This window comes from Pimephales promelas, chromosome 25 (assembly GCF_988280905.1).
Source record: "Pimephales promelas chromosome 25, fPimPro1.hap1.1, whole genome shotgun sequence".
Lineage (NCBI taxonomy): Eukaryota > Metazoa > Chordata > Actinopteri > Cypriniformes > Leuciscidae > Pimephales > Pimephales promelas.
In genome coordinates, this window is record NC_142793.1 from 14819060 (window position 1) to 14836308 (window position 17249).

General features: G+C 39.2%; 1 long non-coding RNA gene across 2 annotated transcripts in view; it reads left to right on the forward strand.

Annotated features, from left to right (window-relative positions):
• The first annotated feature begins 9780 nt into the window (after positions 1-9780).
• The window catches only part of LOC148965059 (uncharacterized), a 99449-nt gene continuing 91980 nt past the window's right edge, over positions 9781-17249 (forward strand). Inside the window, exons 1-2 of one of the 2 annotated variants that reach the window (XR_016150771.1) lie at positions 9781-10213; positions 10457-10915. This is a non-coding gene — a long non-coding RNA (uncharacterized LOC148965059). The remainder of the gene's footprint in view (positions 10214-10456; positions 10916-17249) is intronic. The other variant, XR_016150770.1, reaches the window with a different exon arrangement.

Below are 17249 nucleotides of genomic sequence, written 5' to 3' on the forward strand. Positions count from 1 at the left end.
CAACAGTCACTCGCTGCCCTGGGTTCTACTAATCCAAGCAGAAACGGGCACAAATGCTCTTAAATTGACATTCCACGTGTGCCAGTAAGCCCTCCAGAAAAGCACAGGAGAGGAGAGGCCTCTTCAAAACTCCCAGTGCTGCCCATGGATATCCTGCAGTGCAGACGTTAAAAAAAAAAAGCAAGATGATAGACGCTGTGCACCTGTGGGTTTCTTCCCACGTGGGTCGGGTACCTCGGGGAGATTATTGCTTCTGACTGTCACTCTTATTACCTGTCAGCTTAATTTTTTCATCCAATTTCACTGGCCCAATTTTCCACCTCCACAGAAGTAAACAGTAGACATATGAGAGAAAAGCTGGAAGGTCCAATAATTGATAAAGAATTCTTGTCCGGATTTTCAGTCCGACACGAATTTGTGAAACTGTTATTCTCAAAGGGTTTTGAGTAATGATGGGATGATGGCCGCTGTTAAACTTGCCATTTGGCGTACAGAATGGGAGAAATAAATAGGGGATCGTATTGCATCTGGGAATTACTATGCCCTACTCTTTCAGGTCCTGTCGTCCCAGCGATATCAGGCCACTTTGACACCCTAGAGAGGGCCATTGAAAAAATATAGAAATAAGAGAACATCTGATATAGAAGATTAAGGGCTCAAAGTAATCCTTTCTCTCTCTTTCTTTCTCCCCGGCAAGAGAAGTCTCAATTTTGAGGTATCGGATTTTTATCCGAGGTCTTCTCGTATGCAGTCGCCAATGACATCATGACATCAGCCCTTAGACAAGATGGGGATCTTATTTGTCCTCATAAAACTTTCAGGGCCTTATCTGGGCTTCCAACTAGAAAATTATGACCAAGATGTGATGGTCAGGAAGGTTATGAGATGGATTACCCATCCAGCAGTCATGCATTTGGGGTGCTCCTGGATAAAAATGGTTGGAAAAGAAAGGCGAAGACAACCATGAGAGCGATGTAGAGTACCTATTTTCATGCATAATTGATGCCTTATCAGTGTCTCCATCCCCAATGTACCAGCCTTTCTGATAAGTCTGACAGCTTAGATGTGCCCATAGCCACACACCAGCTGCTCGGTCAGCCCTGAGATGGATCAAATGTTCGACATTGCACTCTGATTACCACACTGGTACTGTCAGTGTGTGTGTGTGTATGTGTGAGGCACACTGTTGAAGCCAATGCTTGACTTGGTTCAGCTGTGAATTGCAATTGTCTGGACAACTTCAGATGCAATGAAGCAGAATTAGATGAGGTCTCCTGACTTGATTCACTTTGATGAGCAAAAAGCGCATGAAAAACACGAAATCATTTCACAGTTGTTTTGTGAAACATTGACTGTAGAAAAATGAAGCCGTAATGAGGAATGTTCAGATGTAAAGTTGGTATGCCTGTGCCTTTGTCTGCTTTGAATCAGGAGAAGGATATAACAGCATGCCAGGTATCTACGTTTTTCAGGTATCTAGTTAACTGCCATGTGTGATCCTTTCAAGTCTCTCTGTTGGCAGTAAGAGCTAATACCAACTTTAATTGCCCTCGCTGTTTCAGTTAAAATCATCTGAATGTCAGAATGTTAAATCAAGCAGTTAGAACATAAAATGGAGCATTTCAATAACATTTTATTGATAATTATTAGTGTAGTAATTGTAGTAGCAATTTATTTTATCTCATTATATTATATTATATTATTAAAGCAAAACCGAACTAATCTCAAACCATTTGTGGACATGGACTTTAATTGAAATGTATTGACAATTATTAGGGATTTCATTAGTTATTATTAGTAGGCAATTCATGTTATTGCTTTCTACTAAAATATTTAAATGTATTGTTATTACCCCCAAACCATTTGAAGACATTAAAATCATGTAACTTTTTGAGGAGAGGTTTTACTTTTCTAAATGATAGAGGATTTTCACCTGACAAGAAATAATAATAATAATAATAATAATAATAATAATAAAAACCATTCATGACAGGTGTTCCTTTTAAACTGACAGCACAGTCTATGGGATCCATTGGGTGTTTCTTCTTAAAGTATTATAATAGTTTTCACAAACTTTAAACAACATGTGGCTAGCCTTGACTTTTATACGTTTTATTTAATGGATTGAACAACATTACTTTGAACTTGCCATTATGTAATCAAAGGCAAATATATCAAAATCTGTTAACTCAGGCGTAAACCATGGGCAAAATATTGGCCACATGGTATGACGGGAAAATAAAAGAAATAAAACTCTAGAATATGGGGAAATTAAACTTCAAGCAAAAACAAATCACGTAAAACACTACACTGCAATCACTTAATTTCTTCAAAATATACTGTAGCTGTAAATATTTTTCTATTGAAAGATGAGTGAGATCTTTTCACAAAATTTCATGCAAGTTCCTCTCAAGAAAGCGCTTTGAGTCTAGTGTTGTAGACTTAGTAAACGCCCCCTCTTTGATTTCTAGACACGAAGAGACTTTGTAGAGGTTTATTGCTTTGTTATTGCCTAAGAATGCAGCGTGGGTGTCCTTTATGCATGCATTAATGATATTAATTAATGTAACCTCAAGTAAACCTTTACCTTTAAGTATATTATTGAGTACCTTTTTAAGAAAACCTCATTCTTCCATGTAAGCTATATCATTTTATGTAGAATTACTGTTTCTAAAAGGAAGTGATAATGTTTAAAAGCCCATTAACATTAAACTGTTATTATTCTAGGTGCTGCAAAAACCTTGGCCGTAATAAGGATAGTCTTTTTTGCATACCTAGAAAAAAAAAGATAAAAGCTGGAAGTAACAGTTTTGTGTCATCTAAGTTGCATAAGTATATCTTTCTTCTGCTCATATATTAAGTGGCACTGCCACTCTAATCATAGTATAATGCAGTGGACTTGCCACATAGTCACTACATCCTTTATTGTACAATTTTTTTTTTATTTCTGTACGTTTTGAGCATTTAGCATGTATGAAAAGAAAGGGTGCACTTTTGAAGAGTATTAATGTTCGTGTTGTTCATCTGTGGAGTGTTACTCATCTCATTGACAAGAAGAACCGCTTTCTTGTGAGGTAAAAAAAAGACAGGAAGAGAATAAGGAAAAACCCAGGAAGGAAGAAAGAAAGTACGAAGGAAGGAAGGAAGGAAGGAAGGACACAAACTAATGAATGAATGAATGAATGAATGAATGAATGAATAAATGAATGAAAAATGAGGAAGGGAAGGAAGATTACAAAGGAAGGAAGGAAAACATGGAGGAAGAATGAAAAGGGAGGAAATTAAGGAACATTACGAAGGAAGGAAGGACAAAGAAAGTAAAGAAAAAATAGGAAGAAGGAATGAAAAGGAAGGGAGGAAGAAGTGTTGAAAACACAGGAAGGAAGAATGACAAAGGAAGGACAAAGAAAGTAAAGAAAAACAGGAAGAAGGAAGGAAGGAAGGATGGGAGGAAGGGGGGAAGGGAGGAAGGAAGGAAGAAGTGGTGAAAACACAGTAAGGAAGAATGAAAAAGTAAGGAAGAATGTGAAGGAAGTAAATGAAAACCGGAAGGAAGAATGAAAAAGTCGGAAATGAAGAAAGATTACAAAGGAAGAAAGGAAGGAAGGATGGAAGGAAGGAAAAACAGAAAGGAATGAAGGAATAGGGAAAGAAAGCATGCAATGGAAAATGGAAATAATTTTAGAAGTACAAAAAAAGAAAGGGAAGAAAAATAGAAGAAGAAGGGGGCAGGATAAGAAGAAAGGTCACAAAGGAAACTAGGAGGAAAAAGAAAATAAGAAGGAGAGAACAGGAAGGATGGATGAATTAATGAAGTAAAAACATGAAGGAAAGAAAAAAGCATGATGAAGGAAATAAAGAAATTTGTGTGTTATTGTAGAATGGAAGAATGGGCAAATGAACAACCTGATCTGAATATGAAGCTAGCGAATTAACAGAAGATCAATCACAGTTTTTTTTCTTCATTTTTAGTCACTTATCATACATGAGTGATGTGAAAGCTTCACTCAAATGTTGCAAAGAAAAATCTTCTCTTACCATCTCACTCTGAGACCCTGCCGCTGGTTTACAGTCATTCCATGTTCTTCGCTGAAATCCTCAGTACAAATCTCATGAATCATTTCTCACGTGTGAGTGTGGTGAGGTGAGTTGAGGATTTGTTAAAGCAAGCACGATGATCAGTTTTACCCCCCACAAAAGACCTCCTAAATTGCTATTCACAGTTTCCCACTTCTAACCGTCCTGGAAATATTTTTTCCACAACACATGCAAGTTACTATTTTTAATATTAACAACACACACATTGCATTTCCCACAAATATAGCAAGTAAGAACTAGTGCCTGATATGAAAAGGAGTTCTGGGCAGCATAAAGTTAAATTAACATTAGGAAAGTTCATGAGAACGAGAGTCTTGGGAGAACAGCGCGGAAGTCTTGCTGAGAGTCTTAATTAAAGATTGGTGTACTCAGGTGTGAGGCTTCAACAGCTCAAGGAGAGTAAACAGCAAGCTAATGCAGGCAAGGATTAAGAAGATCAGTTTCTTTATGGGAAAATGTCAGATATTTGCTATTTGGACCATCAGCGGTTGCAAATCGCTCTCACTTTGTAGTTTTGTTTCAGCTTGAAGGCATTTCGTATCGCTGGAGGCGAGCCAAACATACGAGGAATGAGTCCTCCACACCTGTTCGCCTCTGCTAAAACACACAAACAGATTTAGAGCAATATGTATCCACGTTGTACCTAGTGCAAATGTCTCTAGCGGAAGATCAATAAAGATTAACAATGTAGAGAGGTTGAAGCAGCAAGTGTCCTCTTGGGAATGAAACACAGCCGTGTTCTCTTGGCCAGCGGACATGAGTTTAACAAGCTGGCGCCGTTATGCCACTGGGTTGTCGATACTCAGGGTATTGAGGCCAGCAAGGATGACCTCCTATGAGTTTTCCTTACATCATCTCGCTCTCTCGCCTGGTTCACTGTCCATTCCGGCTATGAAACCGGACGCAACAAGGACTACAGAGGAACCTCTCCAACCATATCAACTAATAGTGCTGGAGGAGAACAGAGGGCTCTGCTGTCTGATGAGGTCATATCAAGATACACACTTGTGACATATCAAGAAACATCCAGATCAAAAGCAGAGATCCGAGGTGAGAGGTCTGCTCTGAAGCCACCAGTCTTCAATCTCAAGCTGTTGGTTTGGCAAAGCGACTGAAGCATATAGATGTTGTGTGACTTCAAGAATAGTCATTTGCTTTATTTTTTATCACTGTACTGTATTACAGTCTTGCAGATGTGCTGTGTGTGGACAAGTGACCAAGCTTAACCAGCCTTGCAGATGAGAAATGAAAAGTAAACATATTTTTGGACGAGGTGTTTATCATTGTAAGCACATTTTAATCACATTTCAAATCTGCTATCGACCATGTTTTCCTGCTACATTATGTGGCTGAGCTTTGAGTTTACTCTCTCTATCTATATTTCATCAGATCCCTCTCCTGCCCTTCTGGGCCATAAAGTGGAGTTTATATATTACCCATGATGCACCTCACTAGAACCCTGTTATTAGATTTATGCCGTTTGAAGTGGCCTCAGGGAATGTAATTAATAGAGTGAAGGGTGGTTTGTGTCTCATATAATACTTTTTCTTCAAGACCTCCTTGACATTCAAATATTGCACTTATATTCCTAAATACCACTCTGTTCCTCTATGAAACATGTTGTAGCTAAACATAGCCTATGGTCCATAATCATCTAAATATATCCACTTCAATTATTGCAACCAAGGTGGAAACTAGCAAAATAGCTGTTTTAAATACCAATCAACATGGACGATCACATTATTACAGAGTCATAATTTGTGAGTTAATTTCCCTCCAAAAGCGTAAACAAAATTTTGTATATACACAAGTATATATATATATATATATATACTGGAAATCAAATAGAAAATTCAAATTCACAAAGTTATTTCTTTGCAGGGTAGGAACTCTGTAAATGTACATGTTGGCCTAAACAAACACACTACCTCAATGTAGCATTTTGTAAGTAGTGAAGTCCCACCTTAGGTGGTAGAAATCCATAGTTTAGGTTTGACTGCACCATCGCTAACAGTAAAAAATGCTTTGTCTTCTAGTTGATACCGTGTGCCAGGAGCCCTTTGGGGGACGTGCTGAAAGGGGACTGCTTTATAGTGAATGAGAAACGGCAGCCTCCCTAAGCGTATGCCGGGGGGCCTTAACCAGATGCATTATGGTGCTGCTGTATTATTTTCATGATATAAAAGCGTGGAGGACCCATATTGATCATGGCACTCAGACGAGCCTGCTGTCTCCCCCTGGGGAACTCCAGCATCTCTTTTTTCCGTCACTTCTGATAAGGGGAAGATGCTCTCACTTGTGAAACACAAGAAAGCCAAGAAACACAACAGCACTGAGTAAGTGGCCACAGTTATACGCCCCATTTAGATGTTGAACGCAATCCTGGCATGAAGGAACAATAAACGGAGAAGACGATGAGTCGTCTGGAGATGAAACCAGAGACTTCATTATTGGTGAGACCACTGATCAATTCACTGAGGTAATGCCACTGCATCACTCATTAGTGAAACTAAGTGATCACTTGATTGAGTCAAAGACAATTATGAGTTCCTGTGTTACATCTTTAATTCATTATCACTTGTTTGAATGGGAAACCAATCAATGCAGCAGTAGGTCATGGTACTTGTACTTTTGAAATGTACACCAAACAAGACCTGGTTACATAGTTCTGCACAGAGAATCCGGTTGTTGAGCTAATCCATTGATCTTAGTCTATCCAGTCTTATCCGTAACTCAGGAATTTGTCCCCTATATGAACGCACGCTTGTAATATTATCAACCTACCCATGTTTCATTTTCCGACAATTAAGAAAGCCTATAGATTTTATGGGGTTCAGCTAGCTGTTTATAACACAAAAGCAGCGCAAGGGACTAAATCAATCCAAAATCGCAATGCACAATAGTAGCCTCCATTCAATTAAAGTCCATTCTCCATGCTAGATTAATGCTAAGAAATGGCAATGAGCTAAAATCACACAGAAAAGAAAATGCGTCTATACTATTATCCTCACGCAGACATGACACTTTGGTTTTCATTATAGTTTGACTGAATGAGGGCTGCCGTTCTAACCCATTACACTTTTTATGTCCCCAAAGGAGATTGCAGACTACATGCCCAGGAGGAATATCCAACAATCCTGACACATTTCTAGCAGCCTGGTCTTATAGTGTCGGCAGATGTGTGAACGTCATGATGTGCCTGATCTCCGCCAACACCTGGTACTCCCATGGCTAAATGCAGTGCATTAAAAGGCACATTAAAGGTGTGGAGAAAATAGCTCACTTTCTGAAATGTTAATGGGACCTCAGGTTATGCGTTTTTAATAAATCATAAAGCAGCCTTGGTTTCGGCAAGAAAGCGAGTGCTGGGAATTGCCCTGGCCACCTTAATTTATAATTTAATTCTTAAAAAATAGCCTCTTTACTTACCGAAACCTGTCAGTGTACTGTTAATTGAATGCTTTGATGCTTTGAATGCTTTTATTTCTTAAATGAAGAGGGACGGAATGGAGGAAAAACATTTACCGACTTTTATTTGATCTAGGCCATGAGAAATATGTGTCATGAACAGCCTTTTTCTTATCATGGAAACCTCCAAATCTTTCAGAACTTGTATTAAAGAAATAGTTCATAGGAATAGTCATTATTTACTCACCGTCATGTTGTTCTTAACTGACACTATTTCTTCTGTGGAACACTGTGTAGAACTCTTTTCGTGAATTAGGACTAATAGTTTATGATTCTTTTGAGTCAAATCTTTCCAATGAATTGGTTGATCCAAACTGTACGGTTGCTTCACTAATGGGATTGATCATTAGTTCCTTAATGGAAGGCAAAACTAGCCGGAAAAAAACGTAACGATTTGTGTATGATTTGCTAAAGAGATGTGACTGATCCAGTTCCATTGGAGAGCAAGATTAGCTGTGAATAAAGACTTGAATTGGATCCATTCACATAAAGATGTCGTATCACTTCAGAAGACCGCTTATAATGACTTTGCATTGCGTCATACAGGTTAGCAATGTCAAAAGGATGGGTTAATAAGACTGGGTTGTTGGGTCAACTGTACCTTTAAGAAACGAAATAGTTGTTTTGTCTGTTGATTTTTGAATACAACGTAAACATGTCTGGATTTCCAAAAGGTGCAATGCAAATTACCTTCCTAAAGATTGCCACAGATATTATAAACAAAAACCATAATATGCCGTGGTAATAGATATATAATAATGCAGTATCATTGGGGGAATAATGCGTTAAATTAAACCATCATTGATGCTTTGCACATGCCTCCCCAGTCGCTCACACACAACACCTCAGTTTCTTTTGTGCAGTGTGTACCCGGGAGAAAGCTGACTTTCACCCTCCTTTCCAACCTTCAAAGGCTTGTCAACTCACCCTGTCTGCATAATTCATTACCAGTTTGACTTGCATGGTGTTTGTAATGTCTGATCTGTAAATTGCACCGACGCAGGTCTGGTCTAATTCACAGTTGCCTGTCATTGCACTGGGAGTTCCATGGTGAGATGAATTACCTGAAGTCTTGTTGGGAATCAGAAGAACTAAGAAGGGGCTGTGAATGAAGAGTAAATTGAAAAACAGCAAAGGATACAACAACAAACCAAAGATAAATGCCATGCAAAATTAACTTTTCTGATTAACAACACTTTATATAAAGGCCTTTATTATGCTAAAGCTGTTTATTTATCACTGGTGCCACCAAACAGGATTGCAATGCATTACCTTGAGCAGTCCGACTTTGTGTATTCATGCTACAAGTGAAGCTTAGCAAATATGCTCCATAACTGTCTCTTTTCCACCACAGACTGCATTCAAGAGGTGAAAGTGAGGAACGGGGTCATTTCGGATTTAGACTGGCTGGTCGGCTTTATCTTATCTTCAGTCGCCTGGTGTGCAGCGAGAGAGAAGTGTCATGTTCATTCCTCAAGACCATCTCACACTGTCTTAATTAAAGACGAAGGGCTCCACGGCCTGGATGTAAATTAGAGATCTATTAAACTGCTGTCTCTCACTTTACGTTGGGTCAGAACGATGGCAGGAGATACTCAAAAAAAGATTTACAGCTATCAATCACACCATAATGCTTTGGATCAGAGGACTGCAGACAGAGGTGGAGATGAGAAGGGCGACCTCATTAACAAGGAACTAATCAAGATTTGACAGGACCATATTTTGGATGATTCATTAAAATAATGTTTTAACATTTTTTTTTTAGCATTTTACAGGAGTTCAGCAGTGAATCTGCCGCTGCACTGACCCCTGGGAAGAGAATACGGGGATGCAGTGGATCATGGTAGATCATTTTGTCCTGGTTTTATTATTATCTTTTTGGATCTAAATACATTTCAACTTCTAGGTCCAATTAGCAACACTCAAGCATATTAATAATTGCATCTTTGAGCTTCAATTATCCTTCTAGACTTCCTATTCTGTCCAGGAAGCAGAAACTCCCCGTCAGATTAAATCTAGACTAAAACACATAACACGTTATCAATTTCTATTATTCAAATCAGTTAAATGATTGTTAGGCTGCATAAATGTGGTCAACCGGAACTGGGAACACTTCTTATAACATCTGATGTACTTGTTACATTATAAGAAGAATGGCATCTATGCTAATATTAGTCTGTCTATCTCAGTCAGACAGATCTGGTCAATATCCATATCAGATGGTGGACCTGCACCTAGACATGACCAAAACGCAGCCATGCATGTCAGCAGTCCCCTGCGAAGGCCTCGTCGACTCGACATGACAGCCATCAGCACAGATCCTCAGTGTAGGGGATCTAGAAATGTGTGATTAAAATGGTGAAGGCTTTTATTTTGACATTTGACAAGGGCGCCGCCATTATGGGGTTATGACAAGTCGCACGAGGAGACAGCATAGACAGTAAAAGAAATGGACACAGCGACCCCGTTGATTTCAACGGAGAGAGTTGAAGCTCAACATGGGCACTCACTTCCTGATAGCCAAGCGTTCTGTGCAGGCTCAAACTGAGCTTGACGACGTAGATGTCACGTGAGCAAACTGACTGACAGCCAAGACAAATTTTAATCGTGCACAGAGACGGCAAAGCGCGACCTGGAGCAACTTTTGGTAAGTATTCTGATTAATTATTTTGTCATTTTGCTTTTATCTATGCCATGGGCTGACTTTAGACAGTAAAAGATTGCCTGCGAGGCTGTGCGAGCTTCTCCTGTCTATACAGTAACCTCTGTGCGACGGAAAGTCGAGTGGTTATGACGCAATTTTTAGCCTATTTTTACAAGAACGTCTTCTACGTCCATAATGTAACATACAAAGTAATGGAACCTTTTATACATTGTTGTGTTTCTTTAGAAATAAATAATGGATAAATGGAGTCTTTGGACGCCTCAGATGTAAAGTTATTCGCTGTCAAAGTGACGCCAAAATGAATGGGAGTCAATGGGATGCTAACAGCAGGTGATAGCCCGCTACAATGGCGCCCCGGAGCAACTTCCGGCTGATGGAATACCCCCTTGGGAGAGAGTAGAGAGAGTGAAGAGGCTTGTTCGACTTCATGCAGCTCTGCGCAGACCGATCGGTGGCTGACTTGAAGCAGTGCACGCCGGTTAGAAATTTTGTCCGACTTGATGCAGCGCTGACTCCACATGACTGTGACGTGTATGCCATAAAAGTACCACGAGACTGATTCGAGAGTAGCCGGAGGACTCAGCCAGCGCAGTTTCTCAAGAGCGGCTGCACGAGCGCTGATGATGTCACAGCTGTTCCACGATTCGCCAGATTCACCCGGATTCACCGCATGACAACGATCACGTGCGTTTCGGGTTTATTTTCACACCTTTAGTTCCACTAAAACGCACAAATCAGTTTTTATAACAGTAAACAGTCTTTTCATGCAGTCATGATGTTATATTGAAATGGTCTGCGCCCAATAAGCATGTTGGGGGAGATTCAGTAATTTTCCATTGTAACCTGGTGATTTACATATCAGGTGATGTCTGATTAAAAAAGGGAGATAACAATAGTTTGTGGCTGCCTTTCTGTATTCAGATCAGCCAATGATGTTGTGTCCTCTCAGCTCATGTAGCCTAATATGTTGGGTAAAGTTCTTTGTTCTTTGAAACATTTAATAGTTTACCGTTCCAGAGTTGAGATATTGAGATCCCACGTAGCATTTATGCAATTATAAATATCTCAATATCTCAACTCTGGAAGGGTCTAGAGCCTCCATTTTTGCACTCGGGTCTAAGTCCCATGGCCATCTATCAGAATCCAGAGTTTCAAGAAGATCAGAGCAACTCAAAATTTCGACCCGAAAGTAAATGACAGGAGGCTCTAGACCCTTGCAGAGCTGAGATATTGAGATATTTATAATGGCATAAATGCTACGTGCGATTTTAATATCTCAGCTCTGGAAGGGTCTAGAGCCTCCATTTTTGCACTCAGGTCTAAGTCCAATGGCCCTCTATCAGAATCCAGAATTTCGAGAAGATCAGAGCAACTATAAATTTCGACCCGAAAAAAAAAAGCGACAGTGGTACCCCTTTCGTATTTTTCGTTTTCGGGCGAAAAATGAAGTTTCTCCAATCTTCTTAAAACTCTGGATTCTGACAAAGGGCCTAGAGACTTTGACCTGAGTGCAAAAATGGAGGCTCTAGACCCTTCCAGAGCTGAGATATTGAAATTCAAAATTTCGACCCGAAAAAAAAAAAACGACAGTGTTACCCCTTTCGTTTTTTTCGTTTTCGGGCGAAAAATTAAGTTTCTCCAATCGTTTCAAAACTCTGGATTCTGATAGAGGGCCACGAGACTTTGACATGAGTGCAAAAATGGAGGCTCTAGACCCTTCCAGAGCTGAGATATCGAAATTCAGAATTTCAACCCGAAAAAAAAAACGACAGTGTTACCCCTTTCGTTTTTCGTCTTCGGGCGAAAAATTAAGTTTCTCCAATCGTTTCAAAACTCTGGATTCTGATAGAGGGCCACGAGACTTTGACCTGAGTACAAAAATGGATGCTCTAGACCCTTCAAGAGCTGAGATATCGAAATTCAGAATTTCAACCCGAAAAAAAAAACGACAGTGTTACCCCTTTCGTTTTTTTCGTTTTCGGGCGAAAAATTAAGTTTCTCCAATCTTCTCAAAACTCTGGATTCTGATAAAGGGCTACGAGACTTTGACCTGAGTGCAAAAATGGAGGCTCTAGACCCTTCCAGAGCTGAGATATCGAACTTCAAAATTTCGACCCGAAAAAAAAAAAACACAGTGTTACCCCTTTCGTTTTTTTTTTTTGTTTTCGGGTGAAAAATTAAGTTCCTCCAATCTTTTCAAAACTCAGGATTCTGATAGAGGGCCACGAGACTTTGACCTGAGTGCAAAAATGGAGGCTCTAGACCCTTCCAGAGCTGAGATATCGAAATTCAAAATTTCGACTCGAAAAAAAAAAACGACAGTGTTACCCCCTTTCGTGTTTTTTTTTGTTTTCGGGCGAAAAATTAAGTTCCTCCAATCTTCTCAAAACTCTGGATTCTGATAGAGGGCCACGAGACTTTGACCTGAGTGCAAAAATGGAGGCTCTAGACCCTTCCAGAGCTGAGATATCGAAATTCAAAATTTCGACCCGAAAAAAAAATGACAGTGTTACCCCTTTCGTTTTTTTTTTTTCATTTTTGGGCGAAAAATTAAGTTTCTCCAATCTTCTTAAAACTCTGGATTCTGATAAAGGGCCACAAGACTTTGACCTGAGTGCAAAAATGGAGGCTCTAGACCCTTCCAGAGCTGACATATCGAAATTCAAAATTTCGACCTGAAAAAAAAAACGACAGTGTTACCCCTTTCTTTTTTTTCGTTTTCGGGCGAAAAATTAAGTTTCTCCAATCTTCTCAAAACTCTGGATTCTGATAGAGGGCCACGAGACTTTGACCTGAGTGCAAAAATGGAAGCTCTAGACCCTTCCAGAGATGAGATATCGAAATTCAAAATATTGACCCGAAAAAAAAAACGACAGTGTTACCCCTTTCGTTTTTTCCATTTTCGGGTGAAAAATTACGTTTCTCCAATCTTCTCAAAACTCTGGATTCTGATAAAGGGCCACGAGACTTTGACCTGAGTGCAAAAATGGAGGCTCTAGACCCTTCCAGAGCTGAGATATCGAAATTCAAAATTTCGACCCGAAAAAAAAAAACCACAGTGTTACCCCTTTCGTTTTTTTTTTCATTTTTGGGCGAAAAATTAAGTTTCTCTAATCTTCTTAAAACTCTGGATTCTGATAAAGGGCCACGAGACTTTGACTTGAGTGCAAAAATGGAGGCTCTAGACCCTTCCAGAGCTGAGATATCGAAATTCAAAATTTGGACCCGAAAAAAAAACGACAGTGTTACCCCTTTCGTTTTTTTTCATTTTTGGGCGAAAAATTAAGGTTCTCCAATCTTCTTAAAACTCTGGATTCTGATAAAGGGCTACGAGACTTTGACCTGAGTGCAAAAATGGAGGCTCTAGACCCTTCCAGAGCTGAGATATCGAAATTCAAAATTTGGACCCGAAAAAAAAAACGACAGTGTTACCCCTTTCGTTTTTTTTCATTTTTGGGTGAAAAATTAAGTTTCTCCAATCTTCTTAAAACTCTGGATTCTGATAAAGGGCCACGAGACTTTGACCTGAGTGCAAAAATGGAGGCTCTAGACCCTTCCAGAGCTGAGATATCGAAATTCAAAATTTGGACCCGAAAAAAAAACGACAGTGTTACCCCTTTCGTTTTTTTTCATTTTTGGGCGAAAAATTAAGTTTCTCCAATCTTCTTAAAACTCTGTATTCTGATAAAGGGCCACGAGACTTTGACTTGAGTGCAAAAATGGAGGCTCTAGACCCTTCCAGAGCTGAGATATCGAAATTCAAAATTTTGACCTGAAAAAAAAAACGACAGTGTTACCCCTTTCGTTTTTTTTTCATTTTTGGGCGAAAAATTAAGTTTCTCCAATCTTCTTAAAACTCTGAATTCTGATAAAGGGCCACGAGACTTTGGCTTGAGTGCAAAAATGGAGGCTCTAGACCCTTCTAGAGCTGAGATATCGAAATTCAAAATTTGGACCCGAAAAAAAAAACGACAGTGTTACCCCTTTCGTTTTTTTTTCATTTTTGGGCGAAAAATTAAGTTTCTCCAATCTTCCTAAAACTCTGGATTCTGATAACGGGCCACGAGACTTTGACTTGAGTGCAAAAATGGAGGCTCTAGACCCTTCCAGAGCTGAGATATCGAAATTCAAAATTTGGACCCGAAAAAAAAACGACAGTGTTACCCCTTTCGTTTTTTTTCATTTTTGGGCGAAAAATTAAGTTTCTCCAATCTTCCTAAAACTCTGGATTCTGATAAAGGGCCACGAGACTTTGACTTGAGTGCAAAAATGGAGGCTCTAGACCCTTCCAGAGCTGAGATATCGAAATTCAAAATTTGGACCCGAAAAAAAAACGACAGTGTTACCCCTTTCGTTTTTTTTCATTTTTGGGCGAAAAATTAAGGTTCTCCAATCTTCTTAAAACTCTGGATTCTGATAAAGGGCTACGAGACTTTGACCTGAGTGCAAAAATGGAGGCTCTAGACCCTTCCAGAGCTGAGATATCGAAATTCAAAATTTGGACCCGAAAAAAAAACGACAGTGTTACCCCTTTCGTTTTTTTTCATTTTTGGGCGAAAAATTAAGTTTCTCCAATCTTCCTAAAACTCTGGATTCTGATAAAGGGCCACGAGACTTTGACTTGAGTGCAAAAATGGAGGCTCTAGACCCTTCCAGAGCTGAGATATCGAAATTCAAAATTTGGACCCGAAAAAAAAACGACAGTGTTACCCCTTTCGTTTTTTTTCATTTTTGGGCGAAAAATTAAGTTTCTCCAATCTTCTTAAAACTCTGGATTCTGATAAAGGGTCACGAGACTTTGACTTGAGTGCAAAAATGGAGGCTCTAGACCCTTCCAGAGCTGAGATATCGAAATTCAAAATTTGGACCCGAAAAAAAAACGACAGTGTTACCCCTTTCGTTTTTTTTCATTTTTGGGCGAAAAATTAAGTTTCTCTAATCTTCTTAAAACTCTGGATTCTGATAAAGGGCCACGAGACTTTGACTTGAGTGCAAAAATGGAGGCTCTAGACCGTTCCAGAGCTGAGATATCGAAATTCAAAATTTGGACCCGAAAAAAAAAAACGACAGTGTTACCCCTTTCGTTTTTTTTCATTTTTGGGCGAAAAATTAAGTTTCTCCAATCTTCTTAAAACTCTGGATTCTGATAAAGGGCCACAAGACTTTGACCTGAGTGCAAAAATGGAGGCTCTAGACCCTTCTAGAGCTGAGATATCGAAATTCAAAATTTGGACCCGAAAAAAAAACGACAGTGTTACCCCTTTCGTTTTTTTTCATTTTTGGGCGAAAAATTAAGGTTCTCCAATCTTCTTAAAACTCTGGATTCTGATAAAGGGCTACGAGACTTTGACCTGAGTGCAAAAATGGAGGCTCTAGACCCTTCCAGAGCTGAGATATCGAAATTCAAAATTTGGACCCGAAAAAAAAAACGACAGTGTTACCCCTTTCGTTTTTTTTTCATTTTTGGGTGAAAAATTAAGTTTCTCCAATCTTCTTAAAACTCTGGATTCTGATAAAGGGCCACGAGACTTTGACCTGAGTGCAAAAATGGAGGCTCTAGACCCTTCCAGAGCTGAGATATCGAAATTCAAAATTTGGACCCGAAAAAAAAAACGACAGTGTTACCCCTTTCGTTTTTTTTTCATTTTTGGGCGAAAAATTAAGTTTCTCCAATCTTCTTACAACTATGGATTCTGATAAAGGGCCACGAGACTTTGACCTGAGTGCAAAAATGGAGGCTCTAGACCCTTCCAGAGCTGAGATATCGAAATTCAAAATTTTGACCCGAAAAAAAACGACAGTGTTACCCCTTTCGTTTTTTTTCATTTTTGGGCGAAAAATTAAGTTTCTCCAATCTTCTTAAAACTCTGGATTCTGATAAAGGGCCACGAGACTTTGACTTGAGTGCAAAAATGGAGGCTCTAGACCCTTCCAGAGCTGAGATATCGAAATTCAAAATTTGGACCCGAAAAAAAAACGACAGTGTTACCCCTTTCGTTTTTTTTTTCATTTTTGGGCGAAAAATTAAGTTTCTCTAATCTTCTTAAAACTCTGGATTCTGATAAAGGGCCACGAGACTTTGACTTGAGTGCAAAAATGGAGGCTCTAGACCCTTCTAGAGCTGAGATATCGAAATTCAAAATTTGAACCCGAAAAAAAAACGACAGTGTTACCCCTTTCGTTTTTTTTCATTTTTGGGCGAAAAATTAAGTTTCTCTAATCTTCTTAAAACTCTGGATTCTGATAAAGGGCCACGAGACTTTGACTTGAGTGCAAAAATGGAGGCTCTAGACCCTTCCAGAGCTGAGATATCGAAATTCAAAATTTGGACCCGAAAAAAAAAAACGACAGTGTTACCCCTTTCGTTTTTTTTCATTTTTGGGCGAAAAATTAAGTTTCTCCAATCTTCTTAAAACTCTGGATTCTGATAAAGGGCCACGAGACTTTGACCTGAGTGCAAAAATGGAGGCTCTAGACCCTTCCAGAGCTGAGATATCGAAATTCAAAATTTGGACCCGAAAAAAAAACGACAGTGTTACCCCTTTCGTTTTTTTTCATTTTTGGGCGAAAAATTAAGTTTCTCCAATCTTCTTAAAACTCTGAATTCTGATAAAGGGCCACGAGACTTTGGCTTGAGTGCAAAAATGGAGGCTCTAGACCCTTCTAGAGCTGAGATATCGAAATTCAAAATTTGGACCCGAAAAAAAAAAACGACAGTGTTACCCCTTTCGTTTTTTTTTTCATTTTTGGGCGAAAAATTAAGTTTCTCCAATCTTCTTAAAACTCTGGATTCTGATAAAGGGCCACGAGACTTTGACTTGAGTGCAAAAATGGAGGCTCTAGACCCTTCCAGAGCTGAGATATCGAAATTCAAAATTTGGACCCAAAAAAAAAACGACAGTGTTACCCCTTTCGTTTTTTTTCATTTTTGGGCGAAAAATTAAGTTTCTCCAATCTTCTTAAAACTCTGGATTCTGATAAAGGGCCACAAGACTTTGACCTGAGTGCAAAAATGGAG